The sequence below is a fragment of the Macaca mulatta genome, chromosome 2, assembly GCF_049350105.2.
Source record: "Macaca mulatta isolate MMU2019108-1 chromosome 2, T2T-MMU8v2.0, whole genome shotgun sequence".
NCBI classification, from domain to species: Eukaryota; Metazoa; Chordata; class Mammalia; order Primates; family Cercopithecidae; genus Macaca; species Macaca mulatta.
This window is the reverse complement of record NC_133407.1, coordinates 153,220,753-153,237,443: the sequence shown is the minus strand read 5'-3', so window position 1 is coordinate 153,237,443 and position 16,691 is coordinate 153,220,753. Positions and strand designations below refer to the sequence as shown.

Sequence of the window (16,691 nt, the reverse complement as noted above, 5' to 3'; positions counted from 1 at the left end):
TAAGCTGTAAGAACCCTAAAGCCCTGCTCCTTGTTGGCTATGAAAAGCAGACAGAGGGCAGCCCCTCCCTTGCTCTATAGAAACTGGATGGATACAGGCCCCAATGACAGAGTCAGCTAAGGGTGCGCGTGCAGGAGCCGGACCACCCCCAACTCTGTCACCAGGGCTCTGCCGGATGCCACAGTGCCATGGAAACCAGCCAGGGCGCTCTGCTGTAAAGCCTTGGGCAAGTCACCTTCTCTCTTCAGTCTCAGTGTTACCCTCTCTAAAATGGGCACAATATCCCATCTACAGTATGTGAAACTCCTACCCTCATTAAATGTTTGCAAACAACCTCCCCCTCCTTGTTCCTCTTTTAAACATGTTTTTCTCCCCGATGAGGGTGGACTTTCTTCTTCCTTCCTACCTCCGCCCCACCTCACTCGGACTCAGAAATTCAGCTCGACCAGAGTGTGGTGCTAGAGGAACCAAGCAGCCTGAGATTTAGCAAGACAGGGTGGGGAACTAGCACTGTCGGTCACTGGTGCCCACTGTGTTGTGGAGCACAGGGGCGTGCTCTACTTATCTGGAAGCCGATTCCTAGGCCCCCTCCACCATCCAGAACCAGCCCAAGACCCCCAGGGCTTGCTGAAGTACACGCTGTGCCTTCTCAAGCCCCAACACCTTGGCTTGTGCTGTGCCCTCAGCCCGGTACACTCTTCCCCTGCCTAATGAGCAGACACCCTTCACTGCCTTGATGGGACAGCCTCCAGGACAGCTCTGTCCCTGCGTTCCCAGCCCGTACTGTCACTGTCTGTTACTCCCCAGTCACCCGGGGCCTGCTTCCTGACATCCGGTATTAATACAAGGCCCAGCACGATGAGGATTTTTCAGATGGAATGTTTAGGGCTCAGGGCTCCGGGGACACTCCGTGTAGGGACAAACAGCCTTCCACGTCAGGCATTCTGAGGGCTCCTCTACGAGGGTGACAGAGCAAACTGCAATGACAGATGCTGGGGGCTGTGGACAGTGGGGAAGGGTGGACCAGAATGTGCTCCCAACATCTGAGCACAGTTTCCCATCAAATGGTCAAAACTCTACAGATAAACCCCAAATCTTTAGGAAATCACTTTTCATTAAAATGATATGTGCATTCCTGAGCATCTTCCCATAATGACTTTCAAGTTAATTTTTCCTGCCCCTAAAGGTTTGCCAAGTGCCGGGGACCCTGGGATCCCACACAAAATTAAAGACTCACAGTGGGGCTTCAGAGGTCTTGGCACGTCCACATCCAAGCCCAATTTACAGATGAGGAAACTGAGGCCCAGGCCACACAGCAGATCAATGACAAGACAAAGCTACAGTCTCTAGCCTCCTCCACAGACAGCCCCATCAGAGCTGGAGGGAACTCATTTCACAGAGGGGAAACTGAGGCCTGAAAGATGTGGTGGAGGGCGGGACATTCCCGACAACCCCAACCTGGTGGGACACAGTGGATGCCAGAGGCTGAACATAAGCTCTTATTCCAAACCTGGGTGGGTGAGGCTCATATCTATTTCTATCAGGTTGGCAACTGTTGATGCAGCGGTGGCAGCAACTTCCAGCACTACAAGATGGTGCCTAACAGCGGTTACTGCTCAGCCAGAAGAAAAGCTCAGCACTAAAATCCACACTTGGGTGGTGCTAGGCTGCAGGGAGGACTGACACTTCTCAACTGTGGTCTTCCTACGTGCAGAGGTCATCTCCCAGGGCAACCCCCAGTGGTGGCCATCTCCCTCAACCTTCCATTGCAATTTAGCTTAAGCTCGGGGGTTCTGGGAACATGGTGTACCTTCTGATGGCCTGTCACTTGTAGTGTGGCCCAAGAGGCCACACCAACCACTGGAAGCTCCTTGAAGGCATGCCCTGACCTCTGCTCCCACCTGCTTAGCTGGGTTTGTTTCTAGCAAACCCCAAATGCCTGCCATGTCAGCCCCCAGCTCAAGAACTCTCAGTGACTCCCAGCTGCCTAGATAATAATCTAAACTTCTCCTCTTGGAATCCCAGGCTCACTAGAGTGGTCTGCCTTGCCCCCAATCTCTGCCACCTTATTTCTCCTTTTGCCCAGCATGAGTCTCTCCGGCACTGCCCCTTTCAAGTCTGCTTGGTTTGTGGGTACTCTCACATTTAGGTACATCCCACCCACCTTGAAGACCCTGGCCCAAGTGTCACCTCCCCGCAAAAGCCCTTCCTCCCCGCCCAAGACTCTTCCGTTTAGCATCCTCCAGCAAAAATCACCCCCACCATTCACCAGACACTGGACTCTCATTCAGAACTTGCAACTTTGGACAAACTTCAAAGTTCTCCTTGGAAACCTCAGTTTCTTGACCTGTAAACAGGCCTCATAATGTGTAAAGTCATTCATTGCTGAAGCCTCTGGGATCTTAGGAGGGACTAGTGGATGACCAGAATCCTCACATGGGGAACATCAGAGCTGCCTGAGACACTGGCTAAAAATGCAGATCCCTGGGCCCATGCAGACCTACTGACTGAATTTTCAAGGTGGGGGCCCACGAATCTGTCCTGTTTAACCAGCTTCCCAAGTGAATCTTAAAATCAGGTGAGGTTGGGAACGGTGGTGCTAATGAACTGGGAGGCACTTGGGCAAAACATCAAACAAAATCAGCTCAGGAAAGAGATTAAGGCTGGCTGATGACAGTGCGTGCATGTGGTGCGTGTGTGCACAGACGTCTCATCTGCCAGACCGTGAGCATCTAGGGGCTGGGCCAGGCTGAGTTTCACTTCTGCCAGCCTCACTAACTCCAGGATCATCCCAAGAGCCATTTGTCCTGGACTTGAGAGTTTGCCAGAGGGTCTCTTATTCCCTATTGCTGCTGCTCCTCACCAGGCCCTGGCAGATGAAGACCTTGGCCCTCATTATACAAATAAGGAAAACGAGGCTCAGAGGAGAATGACCTGGCCAAGGTTACTCTGTAGCGAGTGGCAGAGCCCAGATGTGGACCCAGGACAGAGCCAACATGCCTTTATCCACTTGCTAAAGAGAAAGGGAGTTTGAGAAATCTGCCAGCAAGGGCTGCCAGCAAGGGCTGGCAGGGGGGACCAAGGGCTTCTGGAGCTGGGCAGCTAAGTGGGGCCTGCATATTTGATACTGAGGGGAGAAGCCTTGGAGACCAACCTCAACTCCTGGGGCTGCGGGGTACAGAGGGAAAAAGAAGCCTGGCCTTGTCTCTGCAGCAGGCCAGGGGCACAGTTCAGCTGAGCAGGCCCCAGGCAGTGTCTCCAAGGACAGGAATGAGCTGCAAGGCACATTGCCTGGGACTTAGGGGCTCCCCTCGCTGTCACCCAGCAGTGGCGGGTCACTTTCTCCAGTGGAGGCAGCAGGTGGGACTTCCCCAACAGCAGAAACACCTGTCCCTTAAACACCACCTCCCCAGGCACAGGGACCAATGGCAGGAAAGGCCACCGGAGGCTCTGCTGACACTGCTTGAGCAAGGTGAGGCTTGCCCCGCTCTGGACTGTGGTTGAGACCTGCTCTCAGGAGACTCATCAGCCTGGAGGCGCAGGGTCCCAACTGTCCCTCCCACACACCTGCACACACAGGCCCCTCTCGGTGAAGGCACCCTCCCCAGGAGAGAAAGTTACACACCATAAATAAACCTGTCTGTGCTTCAGGTTCCTCAAATATAGAATGGGGGCAATAACAGTTCCTAAGTTGTGAGGCTGTTGAGAGATTAAAGAACCAAACATGTATGGACTGCTTAGAACAGTGCCTGGCATACAGCAGGCACTTAGAAAGTTCAAGCTATCAGGATGATGACAAAATTGACCAGCATTCTTCCTAAAACCATGGGCAGCCTGAACTCTGAGCCGAGGCCCTGCTGAGCATCTTCTGGGGGCCATGCCCACCGAGTGCTTTACAGATCATCTCACAGAGCCAAGACCAGGGCTCAAACACCAGCCAACCGGTTCTGAGATTCGGGGTGTCACCATAACACCCCGGTTCTGAGATTCAGGGTGTCACCCTGACACCTGGGCCTCCTCCTAGCTGCCCCCTCCCTTCTATTCCAACTATCTCTCCCTGGGCCTCTCAGGGGCCAGCCTCCTCTTCTGCAACGGGTGTGACTGGGGGATCCTGGGGTCCCCATCCATACTCTTGCTGACTGAGCAATGTGAGTCCCCTGGGTTGGTGGCTCCCTGGGGATCTGAGCACAGATGGGAAAACCTGCCATCACCTCCCTCCCCTAGCCCTTAGGATACAGTTAGGGGAGCATCTCAGGGCAGAAAGCAGAGTGGAGGAGCGGGGAGGCCAGATCAAGGCCTGCAGTTCCCCATGCAAAGTACTGAGTACCCTTGTGGCCCTTGGGATGGTGGCACCTGCTAAGTTGGGGAAATGGAAGTTACAGGGGCTGGGAACTGGACTCGAGAGTAGAAAAGGACTTTGCTGTGGACCTGCAGAGCGGCCCCAACAACCCACAGGAGGGAACAGCAGGGCAGCTCCTTGGAGCAGGGTGGCCACGCAGCTTCTTGTCACCCGCTGGCCACCGCGGACACCTTGGGCAGTTGGAGAGAAAACCTTCAGGAGAGGAATGTCACCTTGCGTGGCCCCCAGGATGGCTGCAACTGCAGAAATCAGATACTGGGACCCCTCGACATGGCAGCTTTGAAACCCCACAGCTCCTGGCTGAAGGTCCTTGGGCACCGAAGACCCCTCATTTAGGCACCATTGAATGACAGGTCAGCCCAACAACTTAACGCCCAGAGTTCACATACAGTAAGCAGACAGAGGCTTGGGAAGGAAGGCGGGGCTAGCCAGGAAGCTCTGAAGCCAGGGTGATGGGGCTCAAACCCCAGCTCTGCAACCCTGGGCAGCATATGCTCTGTGCCTCAGTTTCCTCAGCTGTAAAACATCGCTGATAACGGCATCGACTTCACAGGGTGGATGGCAACCACACCAGGTTAATTGCTCAGGACAGGGCCAGGTGCCCAGAGACGTGTACATTAAAACTCCATGTGTGAAGGGGAACAGCTACTCATACTGGGGCTAATCCGGAAGAGCTGCCTGCCTGTAGCAGGACTCAGGACAGCTGCAATTATTGTGGTTGGCTTTTAGGTCTCCCCAAAGGGCTTCTACTCTGTGGCTGTCCAAGGCCAGGTTGTGGGCTATGCCACTCTGGAATGAAGCCTTCCCCAGCCCACAATGTGAGGTATCCCTGCCTTCTAACATTACTGCCTTATACTTTTTGGGATATTATTACTTTTTGGTACGTGGTTTCTCCTTTTACATCATGGCGAGAGCAGTTGGTCACTCAAAAAAAAAAATCCCCATACGATGGTAAAATTAAAAGTGTGCCAGTCCGAGGGCAGGTTACTCCATCTCTCAATCCAAATTTTGTTTCTGAATTTGGAGTAGGTTGTGAAATTCAACACTATCATCTGGCCTAATGTCCCCATTGCACAGGTGGGGAAACGGAGGCCCAAGTGGAGAAGGGCTGCTTGAGCCTCGATGAGTGCCTTGGTCTCCCATGTCCTAGGTCTGGTCTGGATGTTCAGTTCCCTCCCCTGCTGCCTGGATGTCCTAGGCCCAGCAGGGCTCCCTGCTGGTTTGGAGAGCTCTCTCCCAGGCCTAGGAAACACAGAGCCCCAAATCCCACGGAGGTCCTTGGCCCCATGGGAGGGTTCCGCCGACCCCTGTCCACCTGGCAACCCACTTTGTGTCAGCTCAGGTACTGAGAGGCTGCCTGCAGCAAGGATTTGGGCTGAGTCGAGAAAACAGAGGCTCCCAGTGTGGTCTGCGGGGGGGCAACCTGGGCAAGTATCCTCAGTGAGAGGAGCCATGCCCTCCTTCAAGCTGCAGGCCTCTGGGGAAGACCTTTATCCTACTGGGGGCTCTGGCAGGGCCACCCAGGTTGCCAGGAATTAAATGTGACCAAAGGGCTCCCATATTGGCTCCCTGCACCCTCTTACTGTGGGCACAGTCCACTGAACCCCATTTCTCAGGTGACTGCAGTTGCCGGTGACCTCACAGGGCATGAGTCACAGAAGGGAACCCAACGTGGTTCTGGAAAGGGGCAGAGGCTCTGTGAGCAGATGTGGACATGGGTGGACAAGCAAGCACGACTCACTCACTGGAGGCAGGGGAGACTGAGGCACAGAAGCAGCCAGAGAGAGTGCGGAAGACACCCAGCACCCAGGCTATCTGTGCCTCAGAATATCTGAGCATGAGGTCACAATGCCCCTTCCAGCACAGCGCAGGGTGCTGGGCGGCTGTGTTTTCCAGGAAAGTACACCACATAAGAACACTCCGCAGCAGAGCGAAAGCCAGAGAGGGGTTCCTTTATCACAGAACTCCCCATTTCTGGGAGGCCGTTTCTGGGAGGCCCTGCCATTCCCAGGCCCTGGAAGACACATTCCTGCTCATCCTCAGGTGCACCTTCCCCTGAGAAGCCAGTCCAGAAGTTTCTTCTTCCTCACCAAGACCGCAGGAAGCTCTAGGGCAGGGCCAGCCCTCCTCCCAGGTAGGGATGAGGAGGGTCCCGGCTTATTGTCATAGCAACCCTTGGTTCTCCTAATTCCACCTGTTCTTGTATAGCTGAAATAATAACTGCAGCTGACATTGTCTATCTGGCACTGTGATGGGCACTTTACATAATTCTAGCTAACAGAAATGTTTTAATCAGGCTAAATATTTTTTTCTTTCCTTAAATCATTTTTCACTGATTACAGCTGCTTACTTTTCTCCTAATTAGTCTGAAAGTAGCGAGACTTTGTAGCATCTTAGAGTCTAATGGGTCTTAAAAGCACACTGGAAATGCTTTAAATGTATGCAAAACCCTCCAGCCTCGTGGCCAGTCCCAGCTCCCTGGGCTGCGTGCTTGCCTGTGTGGTTTGGGAATCAGCAGGTGGACACATTATTTTACCCAATCCTTAACCAGCCACCCTTTGAGATGGGTTGGGGGGACTTACCCCAAATGGAGATGAGGAACTACAGCTCAGAATCAATAAGCGACTTGACCGAGGTTGCACAGCCAGGAAGTGGTGGACTGGAGTCTGGATCCGTAACCACTGGGCTCTGGGGCACCGCCTGGTTGTGACCTTAGATACCAGGAAGTCTCTCCCCCTCAACCTGACACAGGGGGAAACTGAAACCAGCAGGAGGCAAGGGAATTATGTTTTCAAATTAACTCAAGGATTAGAATCCAGGTCTCTTGAATCAGCCCAGATCAAAAGTAGCTTCACGGACCAGGTGGCAGCTGGCCTCAATCACAAGGGCAGCGGCTAACAGCCCTGGCTGCGCAAGGCCCAGTGCTCAATGCTTGCAAGGATCTTCCCATTTAATTACACTCATAATTGGTGAAAGTCCTGCATACCTGCGGTGATTACTAACTACTGACCCTGCAGGCTAGGGAAGAAATGTTTAGCCATTTAAATTCAGACTGGCCGGAGAAATTAAGAGGCTGATATCCAGGGGTGTGACTAATCTCAACGAAATTGATGAGGGGAAGGACCATGGGTAGTCTCCCAACCCACATCATTTTTGGAAACGCAATTGTTGCCTTCCACCCTCCCTGCCCCGAGTCCCCCACCCACCCCTCACCTCCTTAGAGCTTCCTTTCACTGCTGCAAAGTGTCTCACCCACTGCAGCCTAGGGTGTAATCAGCTTATTCTCTCGTCCATAGCCTGGGCCATCTGAAAACGGCTCCCTTTACTCCTTGGGGGCAAGGATACCTGAGATTTAGGCCACAACTATATATAGCCAAGAAATCTGTCCTTTTTAATTGACTCATCTATTTATTTGGTCAAGCAGTTCCTGCTGACCCCCAGATGGCCGAGTTCTACATAATTCCTCCTGATAATGTGGGTGGAAAGGAGGGGCCCTCCCTGCCTCTGCTGCTTGGGCTCTGTATTCCCAGTGCAGGCAGCTCCTGCGGGACTCTGACAAATAAGCTTTGCCTACTTCCATCCTTCGCCTATGCTGCATCACCTAGAAGGTTTTAGTTGGAACCTAACACTGTGACCCTTGCCAGGTGCAAGTGGTGACCTCAGGAATGTCACTTCCCCCTGGGGGCCTCAGTTGCATCATCTGTAAAATGGGTCATCGCGAATTACACAAGGAAGGTACAAGGAAGTGCCTCGAATACACGATTGGATTTGCTCTCTGGAGAAACAGGATACTCTGTGCCCAAGAAAGAGTAGCCATCTTTCATTTCATGCCCTCGTTCAACCAACACTTGACCTCGACTCCGCCCCTTCTTAGCATCCAGCTAAGTGCAGAGAGAGGCAGAAACAAACACCCCGGGGCTCCAGATCTGCCACACTGGGAAAATACCAGCTGCATCTCCAGCCGGTGTTGTGTGTCAAAAGAGGCAGCTTCGACGGAGCTTCCTTCGACAGCGCTGCGTCCCTGTCCTCTCCCTCCCAATGCACTTCATGGGCTCCCAAAACCACGTGAGTCAGCAAACTGGGTTAGACACCTCGTTAGACTGGGTTTCCTCTGGGGACTTGTGGCTGTGCCTGCAATTCTCCTGCAGCGGTGTTTGGGTGAAGGCAGGGTTTGTCTCTTCTGAAGCCAGTTTTCAAAACAACAAGCACTACCTTTAAGGGGCACCTGAAACCATGAAATAAGGATTCCTGTTTCTGGCTGGTTCCCCAAAGTGAATCAAGACCAACCACTCTGAACAGATCCGAGGTCACAAACCACCCCCACCCATACCCCCACCCCAGGCAGCTTGTCTCCCCTCCCCACTGCCCAGAGCAGGACACCCGAGCCATGCTGCACTCCTTAGGGCTTCTAGAAAGTCACTCCAGGCTTCCACTCTATAGCAGGCCTTTCCACAACTGGGAATGCCCTCACTGTCTGGTGCCCAACTGGCATATTTTTGATATTCAAGACCTCTGGGAGCTTTTTTTTTTCTTTTTTTCTTTTTGTAACTTTGCATGCCCAAAGCACCTTTGAGAGACCCTCCTCACCCCTGACAGGGTCCTGATTTGTAGCATCTTCCCACATAAGTTCCAAGGCTGGACAGAGGGCAGCTCATTTCTAGGTCCCTAGCCCCAGCTGGAGCCTGAGCCACAGCAAAAGTCCATAACTTTTGGATGACTGATCAGACTTTCAATTCTCAATGTTTACATGCTTAGAGATTTTCCCCAAACTTCCCCTGACGTCAAACACTCTTGCTGGGGCCTTTCCCCTACTCAGCAGAGCTGGCAGGGCTTTGAAAAGGTGCCTTTCTCAAATGGACTAGAAAGGCCAAAGGGAAACAAAAGGTCTCGACTCTATGACCTTAAACTGGGACAACCTTTCTCCCCAGAATCATCTGGCAGGTCCAGAAACCAGCCATGAGGCTTCCAGACTCGGCCGCACAGGGATCGCTTGGCCCACAGAAGGCCACACTCCCTGATTTGTCTCTTTTGGGTGAGAGACTTCACTGAATGTCTGGATTGTTAAATGTGAATAAACCACCCCTGAATTATGACCAATATTACTTAATAAGACAGAGCTGGTATTTTCAAAATACCAAATTGCTTTCTCCTATATGTACTTCCTAACCCAGTAGATATCATAGGGCCCATTTTACAGATGGGGCAACTGAGGCCCAGGCAGAAGATGGACTTGCCCAAAGAAGTAGCACCAAAGACTATTCTCTTGACAGCACCACAACAGGACAGGTGGATCTGAGAGGAGCAGAGGCCTGAGGTCTCAAGGTGCTGTGTGACCATGAGCAGGTCACTGCATTCCTCTGAGCCTCAGCCTCAGGAGGCTTGTTATGAGAAGAGTGGATGAAAAGGTGGAGGCAGACAGGCTCATGAGCCCACAGTCACAAACAGCTTCCCTCTACCCACGTGAGAAAGGCCCAGCCTCCTGGCTCTTTACCAACTGCACTGTGCCTGGTGTATAGTGGTTGCTCAATATTTACTAAGTGAATGAACGTTGTCTCACAACACTCATGTGTGAGTGTCTCACACTCATCCCAGGTGTGAGATCACACCGAGGCATGAGAAGGCCTGGTACAGCAGGGCTCCCTCCCCCGGGCACTGTCTGTCCTTCCGGAGGCACTTTGTCCCCTTCTTCCCATCCAGAAGACACATCTTGCTTGCTGGCTGTAGAGTCCTTTTGAAGTCCTCTGGGCTCCTCTACAGTTTTTCCAAAGCAAATGCCCATTACTAAGGGTGTCACGTGGATGACACACATGCCACCTCCTCCCACCTTGCCCCCTTGACAGACATTGCTAATCAATCCCGATTTCCTTCTCATTGATGTGGACCCAGTCTTGGATTCTTCATCAGAATCTGGTCTCTCTGGGCCCCCAGTAACTTAAGGGACAAGAGACAGACCCTTGTCCGGGACAGGCAGGATGCCCAGAAAAGACTTGAGGGGCTGTGAGACTAGCAGAAGCTCTCAGGAAAACTCAACCTGGAAAACATAAATGAGAACCTAGTCCCCTCCTTGTGACAGAGGTAGCAAAGGAGGTAGGAGGCGTGTAACACAATGGCCAAGGTGGGACCCCACAAGGCAAGAGGAGTGAGGATGGGGATTTGGAAGCAGGAGCTAAGCTGGGGCTAGGAATTGAGAGGCTGAAGAGCAGGGATGCAACTCTACCTCTGGCTGGGAGGAGGGTGGGGGTGAGAAGCAATGACAGGAAGCCAAGGTGGCCTGCGTGCAGGCCCCCAGAGGGTGAGCCACTAAGCAGCCAAGCTGGGGTGGGGCCTGGACACCAGCCCTATGCCGCACATGCTCTGTGCCTGACTTAGAGTACACTCAGCTCAGAGGAGAGATCTGCACCAGGGCACTGGCTCCTAAATCGAAGGGGTGGAGACTCTTACCCAAGCTCGGCACTGCCACCCCAAAAACCTACCCTGGGAACAAATGATTTATTCTATTCACTCATTTTCACGTGGCGAATCAGAAGTCACACAGAGGGTTAGTGACTTGTCCCAGCTCTGCCACTCTGCCAGCAAGTGGGTGAAGACATGAGTAGATAAAGGCACCCTGGGGGTCCCTGTGGGCAGCTGGGTCTGAATACTGGCCCCAGGATACCTTCCTTCATGGGTGCCTGAGGAGCCAGCCTCCCAAAACCCCCAGGGCTGTCTGCAGCCCCAGGGATCCTGGACATGTCTGCTTTTTAAGTCCAGGAAGTTTCTGGACTTAATTGTCCACTGACTTAGAACACATGGACAGATGGAAATGCCTTCCAGGAACTCCCCTCAGACTTCACTGAGGTGGGCAGCCATGGTCTCAAAAGTCCCTGTCCATTTCTGAAAAAGCCCCCTCCCTTAAGAAATCCCCCGGGACCCCTGCTGGGTCCAAGAGCCCAGACGAGAAGATGCACCCAAGGTGTTCTCCCTCCACCTGAGGCCCGAGCTTTCCCGAGAGGCTGAGGCCAGAGAGGAGGCACCTGCCTGCCCTGGTCCCATCTCCCAGCAGCACCTGTGTGCAAAACCAAAGCCAAAGACGCGGGCTAAACGCGGGCTCCTGTCCTGACACGTGGCTGACTTCCAGTTTCTCACTGCCTTCCTGAGCCCCAGTGTTCTCACCTGTAAATGGGGGCAGTAGTAACTACCCTACAAGATGATGTAGGTATCAAAGCTGGAAAAACTGTGCAAACTGCAGAGGGCTGCAGATGCGATTACCATGCATATATTCAGACTTCTCTGAGATAGAGGTGCCAAAAATAATCACAATAATACTAGCAATAACAATAACTATCATTTATTGAAGAACTGCTATGTGCCATTCTGAGCTAACGTTCACAGTTAGAACTGCTAACTTTCACAGTTTTTCTTCCCTGACCCTCACAACCAGAGAAGGGAGCTTCTACATCAGGCCGATTTTACAGAGGATACTGAAGCCCATGGAGAGGTGAAACGATGTGCCCAGAGTCACAGAGCAGGGTAGAAACTGGATGACATTCACACTCAGGCTCATGGGACCCCTGACCTCAGGTTCTAACAGCACATCTTCTCTAGAGGATGGGGTATGTTTCTCAACCTCGAGTCTGGCCCAGTACTCAGAGCTATTTTTTGCTTTACTGGGTTTTTCTTATCTTCCCCAAATGAGAAAGGCTGGCAGACTGGGAGCTGCTTCTCTGCGATGAATTGTTTTAAATTCCGTTTCCTAAAGTCTTGAGGGCAGGAGCTCCCCAGGGAGGTGCCACCCCTCCATCTCGATGCCCCAGGGCTGTCACTGATATCAGGCCAGAGTGTAAATGAGGGCAACCTCTTCGGGGTCAATGATTCATCAGCACGTGCCCAGCATCTCAAACACGTGCACCCCATTTGACCAGCAAGCCCAGTTCTTGCTTAGACCAACGTGTAAAGACGCCCACTGAAAAGACGTTTACTGGCTTCAGCTTTGCCAGACAAAAAAGTTCTGGAAATTGGCTGCACGACACTTTAAATCTACTTACCACAACTGAATTATACACTTTCAAGGGGTTAAGATGGTCAGTTTTGCGTTATGTGTCTTTTACAACAATTGAAAATAGAGGCCGGGCGCGGTGGCTCATGCCTGTAATCCCAGAACTTTGGAAGGCCAAGTCAGGAGGATCACTTGAGCCCAGAAGTTTGAAACCAGCCTGGGCAACATAGTGAGACCCAGTCTCTACAAAAAATAATTAGCCAGGCATGGTGGCATGCATGTAATCCCAGGTAGGTATTCAGGAGGCTGAGGTGGGAGGAAGGCTTGAGCTTGGAAGGTCAAGGCTGTAGTAAGCTATGATCACACCACTGCTCTCCAGCCTGGGTGACAGAGCAAGACTCTATCAAAAAAAAAAAAAAAAATGCGGAGTGGTTTACAAGAGAAACTGTAACCAGCCAATTTCCCATCACTATGGGATTAATTAAATAAACGCTGGTTTATCCAAACAAATCATGACTTACAACAAGGTCAGCAAACTGGCCACTGGGCCAAATCCAGCAGCTTGTTTTCTCTTATCTCATCCTCCAGAGTAGCTGGAACTACAGGCACGCACCACCACGCACGGCTAATTTTTGTATTTTTGGCAGAGATGGGGTTTTGTCATGTTGGCCAGGCTGGTCTCGAACTTCTGACCTCAAGTGATCCGCCCACCTCAGCCTCCCAAAGTGCTGGGATTACAGGCGTGAGCCACTGCACCAGTTCAAAAATGTATCACTTTTATAACCAGAGTAAACAATAAATATCATTTTATTATGGTCTTGGGCCTTCTAGGAAGTGAATGTTGAGGTTGACACTTTTGTTGAACAGGCCTGAGGTGGCCTTTTCTGACAACACCGGAAGTCATGGGCCTGTTATACCAACACTCCTACATGCACCAGTTTACAATGGGTTTGGGGCGTGGCGGCAGACACCCCATGGGAGATCTCACCACAAGCCCAGAGAGGGTCTCCCTGTTAAGAATCTTCTCTCTTCCTTAAGTTGGCCCAGGCACCGGGAGGGTGAATCTGATTTCTGGACTCAGCCCCATAGCTGAGGGAGTGGGGAATTGCTCTAGGGGGCTCACCTTGGGGGATAAAATGAGAAATTGCATGTGGGGTGCTTGGCACTGATGTGCTAGGCCTTTTGTGCACTTAACCTCACTGTGCTTACAAAGAGATGAGGTTACCCCCACCTCAAAATCCCAGGATCACTGTCTTTCTAACCCTCCTGGGTGCCATTTCAGAGGTGGGTTAGCTGAGGCTCAGGGTAGTTCAGTGACTCCTCCAGGTCATGAAGCCGGCAGGGGCTGGAACCGGGATTTGAACTAGGGACTGCCTGACTCCCCAGCTCCATGGACTCCACTACACGGGTTGCCCCCTGTCAGCAAAACTTTTTTGGGCTTGTCCATTAATAGTTCAGGCTCTGCTGAACAACCAACACACATTTACATGTCCGTATCATGCCCCTTCTCAGATGAGAACCTGAAGGCCAGAGCCCTCAAGTGACGTGGCCAGTGAAGAGGGCGCACACCCAGCAGTGCTCAGATTTCAGAGGTGACAAGGTCTGTTGTTCCACCCTGTTCCTCTAGACACCCCTGTCATGTCAGGGGGCCGAGGATCCCTTTCAGAAAGCATAAGCCAAGAGGGCTGCTTGGAGGAGGCATCAGGTAAGTCTGAGGGCAAACCTGCCTCTTAGGCGTTTCTATAAAATGAGCTCCCAAGTGCAAATACATCAGCAAGCCTCAAAAAGAGGAACACTGGCAACCTCTGTTTATTGCCTATAACAGCCCATCCCAGGCAGGGCCCCTTGCACAAGACTCTTTATCTGGAAGCAGAACTCACATTCCAGCCTCCCGGCAGCAGGAGCCTCATTTCCCAGCTGCCTTTGACTACTCATTAACCAGGAGGAAGGCCTGGGGGAAGGGGAAGGGGCTGGACCCAGAGGCCGTTGCCAGCCTGGGGAAGTGGGCTAGAGTCAGCTCAATAAGGTTCAAATCCTTCCTAGCTGTGTGGCCTTAGGAACAATCAATTCATCCCTCCAAGCCTCAGTTTTCTGATCTGTACAATAGAGATGACATCAGTGCCCGCTTCACAGGGCTTCTGAGGAGGCCGTGAATGAGTCTGTGATGTGTTTAGCAGTGCCTGATGTGCAGTAAGCGCTCAATAAATTTGCCATATTTTTTCAAAAAGAGTAAGAGCACACCCACTTCTTTGGGTTGACAGAGGATACGTGAGTTAATACAGTAAACCTCTTCGCAGCATATGAGCCTGCTGAGTCCCGGAAGTGGCAGCAATTATTATTATTGACGTCTATAATTATTATGATGACGAGTGTGGAGGCTGACATGGAGTAGGTCGCCTCCATGCCTGCCCAGCGGCTGGCTGGGTACACACCCCCGCCCGATGTCACAGCACAAAGAATATGTCTCCATGGGGTGGGACCGCTTGTGACCAAGCATCCTATGCCAGCGGGGCTTGATGAAAAGGAAGGACTTGGTCCAGCCGCTAGCAGCAGCAGGCTGAGGAGCTCTGGGCCACAAACAAACGCTTGTCTAGTCCCGGCTTCACAGGGGACCCCACTCCAACCAATCTAAACCCTGGACCAGTGGGAGCTTAACCTTCCCCCTTAGAAATTTCTGCCCAGGAAGCCAGGGTTTTCTAATTCCAAAGCAGAGTCTACAGTGGGTCTTGACATCAATGTAAGGGGTCAAGGCCATCTTTTTCACTAAACGAGACAGAGCAGACCAGAGCACAGCAGATGGTGAGTACGAGGATTATCTGAGAAACTTCAGTTTCATGGCTTGAGTTTCACATGCGTGTTTGTGTACATGCGCACACAGGCCACATCCCATTGTAAAATGTATTTAATGAATGCCGAGGATTAAATAAGACTTTGAAAGCCCCTAGAGTAGGCAATGTCTTAAATCAGTGAAGAAGACATCCCTTAAACCCTTTTTAAAAACATAATGACGATCCTGAACTAAAAGAAAAATAAAGCTGCTGTAAACACTGCAATGTCATTAAGATCCACAGATAACAGAATCACGTCAATGTTAAATCAGTGTCCTGGGGTAGATAACTGTGCTAGGGTTATATAAGAGAATGGCCTTGCTCTTTTTTTTTTTTTTTTTTTTTTTGATACGGAGTCTTGCTCTTTCACCCAGAGCTGGAGTGCTGTGGCACGATCACGGCTCACTGCAAGCTCCGCTTCCCGGGTTCACGCCATTCTCCTGCCTCAGCCTCCTGAGTAGATGGCACTACAGGCACCCGCCACCACATCCGGCTAATTTTTTGTTTTTAGTAGAGACGGGGTTTCACCGTGTTAGCCAGGATGGTCTCGATCTCCTGACCTTGTGATCCACCCACCTCGGCCTCCCAAAGTGCTGGGATTACAGGCATGAGCCACCACGCCCGGCCTGGCCTAGCTCTTATGAAAGACCTGAAGGATTGAGGTGAAGGGGCATCATGCCTGCAATTTACTCCCCAATGATTCAGCAAAAATGGAAGAATGTTCACGTGACTATTTTTATTTCACATATTAGTGAGAAAGAGATGAAGCGAATGTGGCAAATGTTACCCATGGGAAAATCTCAATGAAGGGCATAATGCGAGGCCACTGTAATACTCTTGCAACTTTAGCAAAGGTTTTCCATTTTACTTATTTGTTTACTTATAATTTTATTTATATTATTTTTAATTTTTGCTGAGATGGGGCTCATTATGTTGCCCAGGCTGGTCTCAAGCTCCTGGCCTCAAGCGATCCTCCTGCCTTGGCCTCCCAAAGTGCAGGGATTACAGGCGTGAGCCACTGTGCCCTGGGCAACATCGTGAAACCCTGTTACTACAAAAAAATACAAAAATAGGCTGGGCATGGTCATACGCGCCTGTAGTGCCAGCTACTAGGGAGGCTGAGGTGGGAGGATCACCTGAACCTGGGGAGATCGAGGCTGCAGTGAGCCCTGATGATGCCACTGCACCCCAGCCTAGGCGACAGAGTGTGACCCTGTCTCAAAACAACAACAAACCTTTAACAGAGACAGAGCCAAGCTCAGACCCCCAATCTTCAGAATCAACTCAGTGAGGGCCTCCTCCCCACGGCAGACTTGCCCCAGGCTACTCTGCAGCAGAGCCAGGACAGGGCCCAGGCTGGGTCTCCGAAACCAGTGCTTGGCCCATTTGCAGGGCCTCCCTGTGCCCTCTCTGGCACAGACTGGCTGGGGACCAAGCAGGCACAGAGTGGCCAACCCAGGCCAGGGGATCTGCCACCTGGAGGTGAGGTGTGGACAATGTCTGTGGGCCTCAGGGGTCCTATCTTGTC

At 51.8% G+C, this 16,691-nt stretch overlaps 1 protein-coding gene and 1 long non-coding RNA gene across 5 annotated transcripts in view; both read right to left on the bottom strand.

The window, feature by feature from the left end:
• Positions 1 to 16,691, bottom strand: part of SLC6A6 (solute carrier family 6 member 6) — an 87,694-nt gene that overhangs the window by 56,893 nt on the left and 14,110 nt on the right. The window contains exon 1 of one of the 4 annotated variants that reach the window (XM_028843177.2): positions 6,943 to 7,118. The gene's annotated coding sequence lies outside the window, so the exon portion shown is untranslated. 4 annotated transcript variants of the gene reach the window in all.
• LOC144339314 (uncharacterized) lies at positions 8,941 to 16,356 on the bottom strand. The gene is made up of 2 exons (XR_013414220.1): positions 16,208 to 16,356; positions 8,941 to 12,552 (listed from the first exon to the last, which is right to left on the bottom strand). It is a non-coding gene; the product is annotated as an uncharacterized LOC144339314 (long non-coding RNA).